Source organism: Lissotriton helveticus, chromosome 3_1, assembly GCF_964261635.1.
Source record: "Lissotriton helveticus chromosome 3_1, aLisHel1.1, whole genome shotgun sequence".
Taxonomy (NCBI): Eukaryota; Metazoa; Chordata; class Amphibia; order Caudata; family Salamandridae; genus Lissotriton; species Lissotriton helveticus.
The window spans coordinates 1190188297-1190199338 of NC_136061.1; the positions used below are offsets into that span (position 1 = coordinate 1190188297).

The 11042-nt window shown below is 41.3% G+C and overlaps 1 long non-coding RNA gene across 1 annotated transcript; it reads right to left on the bottom strand.

Moving 5' to 3' along the window:
* Positions 1 to 8025: 8025 nt before the first annotated feature.
* On the bottom strand, positions 8026 to 9558 carry LOC144824902 (uncharacterized). The gene is made up of 5 exons (XR_013609169.1): positions 9500 to 9558; positions 9299 to 9396; positions 9094 to 9201; positions 8825 to 8909; positions 8026 to 8389 (listed from the first exon to the last, which is right to left on the bottom strand). It is a non-coding gene; the product is annotated as an uncharacterized LOC144824902 (long non-coding RNA).
* Between the last annotated feature and the right edge of the window lie 1484 nt (positions 9559 to 11042).

Genomic DNA, 11042 nt, shown 5'->3' on the forward strand with positions numbered 1-11042 from the left:
ACGGGGCATGAGGGTGTGTTGGAGGAGACGTGGTAGGGGAAATGAATACCAGCAAGGATGAGAATAGCAGTGATGGGGGAGAGGGTGTGCAAATGGGGCTAGCACCGTGAAGTGGGATGGAGCAAAAAGAGACAGGAGGGAGGCGGTGGGAGAAATGAAAAGCAGCAACGATGGGGAAAGCAGTGACGGGGTGATCTGTGGTCGCAGAAATAACCGGTAGGCGCGAGGGAGCAAGCATAGATGGGAGGGAGGAGGTCGGGGAAACAGAGAGCAGCAATGAAGAGAAACGCAGTGATGGGAGCGTGATCTGTAGACGGGGCATGAGGGCATGTGGGAGCAGACGGAGCCGGTAAAATACGAGCACTGTGTAGAGTGCTGAAAAAGTACATGGTCCATGCCCTGGGGAGAGGGCTAAACATAAGAAGAGACATGACCATGCATGCCAGGGACAAATGGTGACAAAGAATATGAGACAGACAATGAAGCAAGCAAATGGGAAGCCTGTGAGTGGCTTAAGCCCAAAGATTAAACACAAAATGTATCTTTGATACAACGCCTGTGCTGTCTAGCCGAGATCTAAAAAGTAATTAAATAGCAAAACAAAAATGAATGTTCAGTTAAAGACCAATGAGAGCACCTATAATAATCACTGTATCGGTCTATTGTAGCTAATTGCTTGTAAAAGAGCTGGGCTGTGCAAAGTTGGCAAAAGTAGACTTCGACTACTTGTTAAAGTTGTATATTTAATTTTGCAACGTTCAAGATTTTGACTAAGTTCAACAAGTAATTCTGACTGAACAATCTCACAAACAGCAGACAGGTTTGATTGTGGAAAAAACAAACAAACCCTTACATTTTGTGCAGGACAATTCTGCTGCTTACAAAAATCTTTTGCAGACAATCTGACCATATGTTTTTTCTCCTTTATGACGGTAACAAGTGTCATCATTTCATGTAAGTGCAATTGGTCACCTTCACAAAATTTCACCAACAGATTTATAATTTTTCACCCCTCTAAAAAAAAAGATGTGAGCACAATCTGATAAGCTGACAAAGGAAACAAACAATTAAGAGGCACATGCAAACAGTTAGAACATGTTCAGAAAGTAGTTGTAAAAGTGATACCAATAATGAAGATTATCATTATGTTTGGTATTCTATCACAGTTGAAATGCTGCTGTGTCCTGTACATCTTAATTTGACAATATATTAAACATAAAACAGACAAATACAACGCCAAGCATCTCTCTTTACAGCCAATCAGTGATCTTTAAACTGTTGTACGTACTAAACTTTACACAGAAGTGTTAAGTATCGTATTTTGTAGGTCTACTACAGCGGTTTAGGTAGATGTTCATGTAAAGTAAGATGATGATCAGACATGGACAAAATGTACATTTTCATTACCAGGTCTTTGCCTTGATTAAAGGGACTTTTGGTCTAAAACACTGTGGGGTGATGTTTAAAGAGGTTGGTATTTCATGGACAAACTCAGAATGATAGGGAGGTTCACTTGATAAGGTAGTGATTCTTCAACCTTGAAAAATGTTTTTAATATTATTATATATAACAAATGTTGGCATACAACAATAAATACAAAAGTACAGTATCATTATAAGCGATATAATAAAGTTTAATATATACTAACTGTGAGTTTACAACAGGACAACTGAATGGGCAACATACTTTATGTTTAATTAATAAACAGAGGAGAGAAAAAAAAATAAAGAGAAACATTGGAGTCCTTGAAAGTGCATCATGCACTTGTATAACATTAAAAAAATCTATATGAATAGCAATATAAAACAAAACGTTTTGAAAAGTATCATCTCAAATTTAGATAGACAGGGGGTTTAACAACGCCTCTTCATGAGGAGGCACATTAAACATAGTAGACATATCTTCAAATAAGCAAACTACAAACGGAAACTATCAATGTTCTACTCTTTCTTAAAGATTTTAGATTGTATTACATGATTAAGGCAGACACAATTCCACCATGCCATAAAATATAGCTTGGAGCTGTCCTTAGAAGTAGAAGTAATTCTTCCATGTTTTGTTGGATAACAATGTAGTATAGTGATTGTATTCAAGTTAGTCATATTCCACTAATACGTTTTGGGTCGCCCTTGGTTATATTTTTTTATTCATAATGTACCAGGTCCCATCCATGCGCTAAGGTATTCTTCATTATTCTGTCAATCTTATGGCATGTGGTGTTACTTACAAATTAAATATTTGACCCCTAGATTATGGATTGGTCCTGAAGATATACAAGTTATCTTTCGGTTATGGGCTGCTACATGTTACATGATAGATTATCCCGAGGATGTGTTGTATTATTTGCTACGGGTTAGGGCACCCTTTGGTTGTGTCATGTTTTCTGTAATATCACATTATGTGGGGGCAGTTGATTCTAATTGCATGCTGCTACCTGCAATGGTACTGATAATCCCTGGTTTATGTGAAGGTTGTCATTATATGACTAGTTGCTTATGGATTGCATAGTCTTAAATGTAGTTTCTCTGATAGCCTCTTTGATGCGTGCAATGTATCTTTATATAACACGTATTCATAATATATGCATTACTACTAGTAAAGATCTGTGTTGTACCTAAATTATGCAGTATTTCTTGTAATGGAGACAATTACCCAGAAACAATGCACAGTCCCTCATTGTTTTGCTAGTTACTCATAGATTATGGAATGTATTTGTCATATAGGCAAATATCCCTAATTAATTAAGCACTTTGTATTATATGGCCATGCTACTGGAAAGAAAGTAGTTTCCACTAGGACAGGTGAAGATTCTCTTTCTAAGGCAGGTCAATTTTAAGATAGGAGGTGCGACCAGTTGTGACTAGGGTGCGGGATGTTTCTCATTATTTAACTGAGAACCCAGAGATTATGGGGTGTCCTCATTAGTAAGGGACAAATAAAGGCTAGTCATCCATGGATGACATTTAGGAGTCACCTGAGGGTAGCTCTGACTCCCTGGCTAGCTCGATGTGACCCCTGCCGGTCTGTTTCTGATCCCTGGCCTAAAAGGTGCTAACATTACTTTTCAGGAACATAGGGGCAGCACGCTCTATGGACGTCTGGGTTCTGCTCTTATTTTTTACTGCCCAATTTATTACATTATTAGTGAGTATGGTCCATTATTCATTAGTGGTGTAATAAACAAATGGGGTATAAGGAGCTATAAGGAGCTAAAACAAGACCTTCATTTGCAGCTGAGGAAAATTATGTGTTTAGGTGCATGTTGTGGGTGGGCCTGTGAGTGTGAGTGTCTTTGAATGAAAAAGCCAGTGTGCATATGTGGGAGTGTTTATATGTGCATGTGAGCATGCGTGAAACTAAGTGCGAGTCAATGGCTGGTGAGAGAGAATATGCAAGACTGAGTGTCACTAAACGTGTATGAATGGGTCAGAGTGAGTAAGAATGAATGCAAGTAAGAGTGGGTAATCGAGAATGAATGAGTATGAACAACTGCAGGGGAGTGTTAGTGAAATTGATTGTAGCTGGGAATGAGTGAGAGTGGATGACGGTGAGGGAAGTAATTGGAAGTGAGAGAGTTAATCAGAGTGAGTGAAAATCAGTGAGAATCAGAGAGTGTAAGAATGCAATTAAGTGTGAGTGAGTGAGAACGTTTAAGTAAGAGCTGGTGTGAATGTGAGTGAAAGTGAGTGAGTGTGAAAGAATGAGTGAGAATGGGTGAATCCAAATGAGAGAGTATGAGAAAGTGAGAGAAACAGTGAGTGCAAGAGATTGAATCAGAATGAATGAGTGCAAGTGAGTGTGAATGAATAAATGAGAGGGAGTGTAAATGAGAATGAGTGTGACAATGCATGTGAGTGAGGGAATGTAAGTGAGAGTAAGTAAAGATGTGATGTTACGCTTGCACGTCTGCCACTGCCCTTGGCATATTTAAGCTATATCTTGGTTTTTAGAGACATACATGCCAAAATACATACTGGCACTGGCATGCTGGGAGAAATTTTTAGCGTGACAGACACCTGTGACACAATCCTAGCACTGGCATGCTGGAGGCAATTCTTCACAATATGGGCACCGATGGAAAAACACTGGTACTGGTATGCCAGAGGAAATTCTTGGCATATGAGGCACAGGTGGAAAAATGCAGCTGCTGGCATACTTAAGGAAATGCTGGGCATATTCGGTACTGATGGCAAAATGTTGATTGCATATTTGATGCCATTCTTGTCTTGAGGGAGGTCAGCCATGGGAGGTGGCAAACCTGAAAAATGGTGGCCTTGCTATACTAAAGGTTATTTTTGACCAAGGGTCACCCCAGATATATGGACAGAGTTAGTGGCAAAATGCTGGCTTATTGTGTGTCATTTTTGGCTCAAGTGGCATCCATAGCATATGAAGGGCACCCATGACAAAAAGCTGGGCCTGGCACAATGAAGGTAGTTTTGCCATATGGGGGCACCCACAGCATATTTTGGAAAAATTAGGACAACTCCTAGGGAGCATCAGGTTTAATTGGCTTGGTGCAGAATGAAAGGGCTTGAATATTTAATGAGTACCCTCTCAGACCCTACGCCTTTTTATCAAATGTATATTAAAATTTGTGCTTTAAAATTCAGTATTTGACCTATTTAAAAAAAACGTTCTTGGTGGGAGAGCATATTCTCATCGAACTCCCTTTGAAGAGAACTGTCTCACTCGCTTCGCTTGTTTGCTACAATTCATGGTAAGTATCACACCTTACCACTTTAAAAGTTTATAGCAGCACCTTAATATCAGTGGAATCTGAAGCAGATAAGTGTTGTTTTGTTATTAATCATGCAGTTATTTTAGAACTTTAGCAGCGTCAATTATTAGTAATGTCATTCAGGATTAACATCATATGACATCACTTCCTGTGACGATTTGGACTCATACGTTTACATTATATGAAATTACTTCATGTGATGTCATTAAGGTCAAAGATGTGTGATGTGAGTTCAGATACCCCTAGCAACGTCCATGCGTGGTCCCTGCTCATTGGGGTGCTCTCATTATATTGCCGATTTCTCTAAGATTATGGGTAAACACTGTAACGTGATTAGTTGCTCCTAGGTTATAGGGTCATTTTTTTTATATAAGACATAGCTACTCCAGGCTCGCACTGTTTCTCATTAGGAGGGCACGTGCTCCGAGGTCATGATGCCCTTTTCCTGTATGGCCAGTTGACCCTAGATTATGACACAATACTCAACGGGCGAGATGGTTGAAATCTTATCTTAGAGATGGGGCTTGGAGGCAATGTAGGCCAGCTTATTTACATCTCCAACAATTAGGAAACCCCCTATGTATTAGCACTATGTCGATGTTTTTAAAAAGTGTCGTAAAATTACGGAATCTATTATGAATTTATTAATTATCGATTTACCACCATACTTGGATTTAATGCTGTTTTTATAACTATTTATTGTGTGTATCTATAATGTGTAATTTGTTTTCTATGTACTGCTTTTATGATTTTTTACTTGGTGAAAATCGAATAAAGTATTTGTAGTAGACACAATACTCATTTTATGGCAGGTTGCCTCTAAATTATTGAGTGTTTCTTATTTTATGGCATATTGTCCACATGACGCATTATGTGGCTGCTTGACCTAGTTTATGAGATGTTTGCTATTCTGTCCATTTGCCACTTTGTGGGGAGCTTCTTTTTATGAGTGCGGATAGCCCTTACTGATAAAGGGCTTCTCGTTATGTGACAGGTGATCCTAGTTTATAGCTTTCTTCTCAGTATACAGCACGCTTCCTCCGCGTTATATAGGGTGTTTCTCCAGATATGACGGGTTATATTCTAAGCTAACATCTGTTTCTCGTTATCCAGCTGGTTACCTCTACGCTATGAGGTGCTTTTCTCATCACACGGCAGATTTCCCCTAGGTAATTGGGCGCTGCTCACGACGTCCGGATGCCGCCTGATTATGTAGACTACTCTTGTTTGTGGAACCAGTGTTACCTAGTGTTTCTCGCTGTGTAGAGTGTCCCACTTAATGGAGTTATTTAGTGAAATTCTCATTGTATGGCAAGATGCCTCTAGGTTGCGGGGTGCTTACCGATATGTGGCTGAATGTTCCTCTTTATGGCGCGTACCCGTACTTTACGATCCCTCCACCTTACTCGCTCTCCCTGTCTCGCTGGCGCTCGCGGAGCGGGGCCGGACCCAGCAGGGTCACCGGCACCGGAGCTTTACCTGGCGGGTCCGATACACGTGATCCGGGGCTTCAGCCGGGCCGGTGGCGCAGGGCGGGCTTCGCGGGGATTCGGCGTGGGGCTCCTTCCGATCCTGAGGGTGCGTGAGGCTCTCCGAGGATGGCGGGGAGGAGGTTGTGGGGGCGATGGTGTCTTCGTATCCACATCAGGCGGGATGAGAGGGTGGGCGCGTGTCTGAGAAAGGGGGTCGAAGAGGGAGGGGCGAAGGCGAGCTGAGACCCCCGGGGCAGCGGGCTCCAGCTCAGGCAGACGTAACAGAGGAGATGGGAGAACCGAAGAGGGAGCTCGGCGGAGCTGCTGGTGCCCGTCTGATGCCCCCACTCTCCCGGGAGTCTCTGTGCCTCACCTGAACTAGGACAGATGCGCTTCCCGTGCCCTACCCCGCCCCCCTTTCTAGCCCCCGTCACCAACCCCTTCATTCACCATTCCCTTCACCTTACCCTGAGCCGCTACTTCCTCCCCATATTTACCCCCACACACTGCTGCACCCCAGCATTGCTATGCTCGTGTTAGTTCAGAACAGGGAACTATAGGGTTACTATTTCTAGAAGTGCTGTCCAAGGTACCCGTGCTGCGGAATTTACATTGGAGTTCCAATTTCATGCCCAAAAGAAAACGTGACCCAGAAAACCACAAAACCCCCAGCTGTGGCACCTGTCCCGGACCCGACTGGTCACCCGGGTGCATCAGACGGAAGTCTGGTCCGGTTTGGGGGATGAGACTTGTTAGGAAGATCACACGATGTGTAGAAAAGTTAACCTCAGGCTATCTATCCTCATCTTTGACGTAATTCAGGAAGGCTCTCAAGACCTGGCTCTTCGAATGAACTGCAGCCCAGTGAGACCTGACCCCCCCCCCCCCCTGCCCAACGCCTAGAGACCCTCGGGTGAGTAGCCAAGGTTACCAAGTACTGATTAATTGAACATTTTGACTAGAACCATTAACGTGAACAGGCCCAGTAAGGAATTATCTTCCAAACAGTGCAAGAAAATAAGATGCAGCCACGTGGAGTTTTGGCATTGTTCAGCTTTATTCCACTCAGTGTTGGGCTTGCTATGTTTCCATTTCACTTACTGCCTGACTAAGATGGGTTCCATGTGCAAGGGTCCACTGGTACTGGGTGTCACGGCAATGGCTGGGAAAGGTACTTTATTGGGATGCATATACCAGCTATGATGCAGAGACGCTTAAATTATGGTATTCTACAGCTTTGGCGTTTTCCATATAATTATGGATTTGCAGCACTTGCCACATCAATCAATCAATCAGGGTTTTTAAAGTGTGCTACCCGTGAGGGTCTCAAGGCACATAACCCATCTCATGCTATATAATTTACAGATTTTATTGCTGAAACAGATCAAAAGTTACTAAAACAATGCAGCATATTGCCTCATTGTGGCAGAAAATGTGCAAAGGTTAACAGGTAATTTTACAGTCAATGATTACTGTATGTACCTAGGTTTTAAACTTACACTATGAGGTAAAGCCTTTTTCTGGTGTTAAAGTTGAGAAATAACAAAACAATTAGAATGTGACAAAATTTGCTGCATTACACTTCATAATTTGTCTTTTTTTGCCACATAAATTAGTCAACCTGTTGTTCAATTTTGTCTGCCCAGCCACATAAATCAAGTTGACCTGCTCTGACGTCATGTACAGTGTGGATACATTCCTATATGTATGTATTATTTGTAATAGTAATAAGAACATGAACGGGAGGTTCCCAAAACTCTCAAGGACTAGATTATTCAAATAATTACAATTGCCCACAAAAACGCTGTGCAGTATCAACTCATTTATTTTTATATATTTCTTAATAAAAAAGCATTCATTTGTTCAAATACATTTTTTCATAAACATACAAAGTGTATTATTATCTTTAACAATATAATATAAGCCCAGCACAGAGGACAGTGAAACATTAAATACAAAAAACATTCATACTCTCAGGCATTCACACATTCAGCCATCATCATATACATCCAAAAAGAAAACTGAAAACACTTTAGAGACCAACAGACAAGGAAAGCGCCGACGCGCGTTTCGGAAAAAGTGCCAGCGTTAAGAATTCCTTCATCAGGGCGCAGGTGATGTTTATTACATTTCCATTTCAGTTTTGCTGGGCAACACACTGCAGAACATAGCGTTTCTGTGGGCAAAAAGCGCATAAGATATAAATTCATGACAAGGGAGAGAAAAGGAGGGGATAACTGGTCATCAATGGCATACAACAAACACATATTCATATTTACACATTAAAAGAGTCTTTAAAAATATATTTCTATATACAAGCCCACCACTATTTGGTAAATAGTTGCAGCACATGAAATTCTAAGTGGGACTAATAGTCAGGAGAATCTAAATACCAGTAGTAGAGACAACCGGTGTTTACAAAGATATGAGCACACAGTTGCTAAATTTGTGATCTACTAGCGGTAACAATACACAAAAATAGGCTGTCTCTGCAATTCATCTAGAAACAAATGCGGAAAGAAGAGGGAGGAAAAAGGGGGACCTCAAGGTGTTATCCAAAGTGTAGTACCTAAAGTACAAGAACGATCTCACAAAGTACAGAGTTGCTCACCTCTTACAAGGAACCAAGCACTGATTTAATGGGCAAGCTGAAGTTGAGAGCACGTAGGATTAAAACATATACTGAAAACAGGATGCTGTAATGGAAAAAGGAAAAAACGTCGAAGGCCTTTATCCATTCCAGCCATAAGAATACATATTTACAAGGGAATTAGAAAAATAAATAGGTGGAAAAACTAATTTAAACAACCATCTATCATTGGAAACACAAGAAGGGAATACAGTCAAGTGATACAGAAAAACAAAGGTACACGTACTTACCTCCGAAGTTTCAGAAAGAACATGTAAGCACCCAGGGCCAGCAGACCGAAAATAAGAAGACCCTAACGAGGTCATAGGAGTCATAAAATCCGAGCATGCAAGGAAATTCTGTAACAAAATCAGGGTTCAAATCATTACAGAGGGATGAAACCGAACACGGTGAAACCAACATTAGTGGAACAAGCGTGCTCCGTGCAAAACTTACTCATCTAAGCTGTATTCCGTGAAGTATTTAAGAGCGATGGACGACCATACTTGAGCTGACTCGAGAAAATGAAGGGTCGAAAGCTCTAGCCGGTTTATCTGTAAAATACAGAGCAGACCGTAAGCTTAAGGAGTAGCAGCTAAGAATTATGCAGCAACAGTCACTGGAACGAGCCGCATTAACTAGCATGTGAGCACTTACTTGAGAGTTAACGAGGAAAAGCTCCTAGCGGTCTCCTGCCGTCTTCTTCCGGGTGAGAGGAAGAGCTAGAGGTAACGCCTCCCTTTTAAATCCCGTGAATGATACTTTAATGCTCGACACCTGTCAGAGACCTGAAAAGATCCACTAGAACGGTAACCCGCTCCTCCAGGGTAAAGACGGAGGACGCCATAGCGGAGTGCTCGATTACCAGAGCAAAAACGGAAGTAGAAAAAGGACTAACAATGCACGAAACCTTTAAATAAATATCAGAAAGAAGATCATGAATATAGTATAATTACGAAAAAAGGAAAAGAATATAAACAGAGAAAACCTTAAACTAAAATGAGCATAAAATTCAAAAAGAAAAGTGAAAAAATGAAAAAATACGGAAAATCCAGAAAATAAATATAAAAATTCAAAAAGACTACTGTAGTGCATTTTCCCAGGGTATCGACTAATTTAATCCGGAGACAGCCGTCTCCAAAGTAAAAATCCAGAAAACTTCCCTCTTGCATCTAAGGGTATCAGTGTTGCCATCTTTGGGGCTATGGATCCGTTCAAGGATCAACCACCTAAGGTCCTCAATTTTATGACCCATTTCAATGAAATGGGCAACCAAAGGGGCTCCCATCCGGGAGTTTCTAATGCATGATTTATGTTCGGAGAACCGTAGGCGAAATTCCCTACCTGTTTCTCCGACATAGCCTTTCGAGCAGGGGCAGGTAAGTAAGTATATCAGATTACTGGACTTACAGTTGTACATCTCCTTGAACTTGATATTTCTTTTGCCCCATTGAAACTCGGGGGTACAGATCACTTGGTCACAGGCGTGGCAGCCGCCACATCTATGGCTACCCAAAATTGGGTTAGCTCCTGTAATACTTTTTTGGACGCAAACTCCAGAGTCAGAGGTAGATGCTCTAACTAAGAAATTTCTGAGGTTCTTATTGCGTCGAAATGCAAAAATAGGTTTATCCAATTTGTCTGACGTTTTGTCTAGATTAAGAAGATGCCAATGCGAATTATTCACAAACCATAGTTTGTCGTTAAAATTAGAGTGAGTGGGAATCATAACGAGCTTGTCATCCTCTTTTTTGTCTTTAGGTCTCAAGAGGTTCTCCCTGTTGTAATATTTGGCCCTCTTGTAAGAGTCCGAATGAGTCGCTTGGGATAGCCTCTGTCAGTGAATTTCTTTTTCATAATTCCTGCATGGTATTCAAAATTGTTCAAGTTAGAGCAATTTCGACGGAGCCTTAAAAATTGGCTGAATGGAATGTTATTTCTTTGGCTGCGGGGGTGAAAACTGTCGTACCTAAGCAAAGTATTGCGTGCAGACGGTTTAGTATACAGAGATACTTCTAACTGGTTGTTGTTTTCAAAGATCCACACATCAAGGAATTCTATTCTCTTAGAGCTGATGTTAGTGATGAATTTAAGATGGGGATCACAGAGATTGATCCACAGGGTGAATTCGTTGAGTAGTTCCAAGGAGCCTCGCCAGGTAAAGAAGATGTCATCTATATATCTGTTATACTGGGTGACA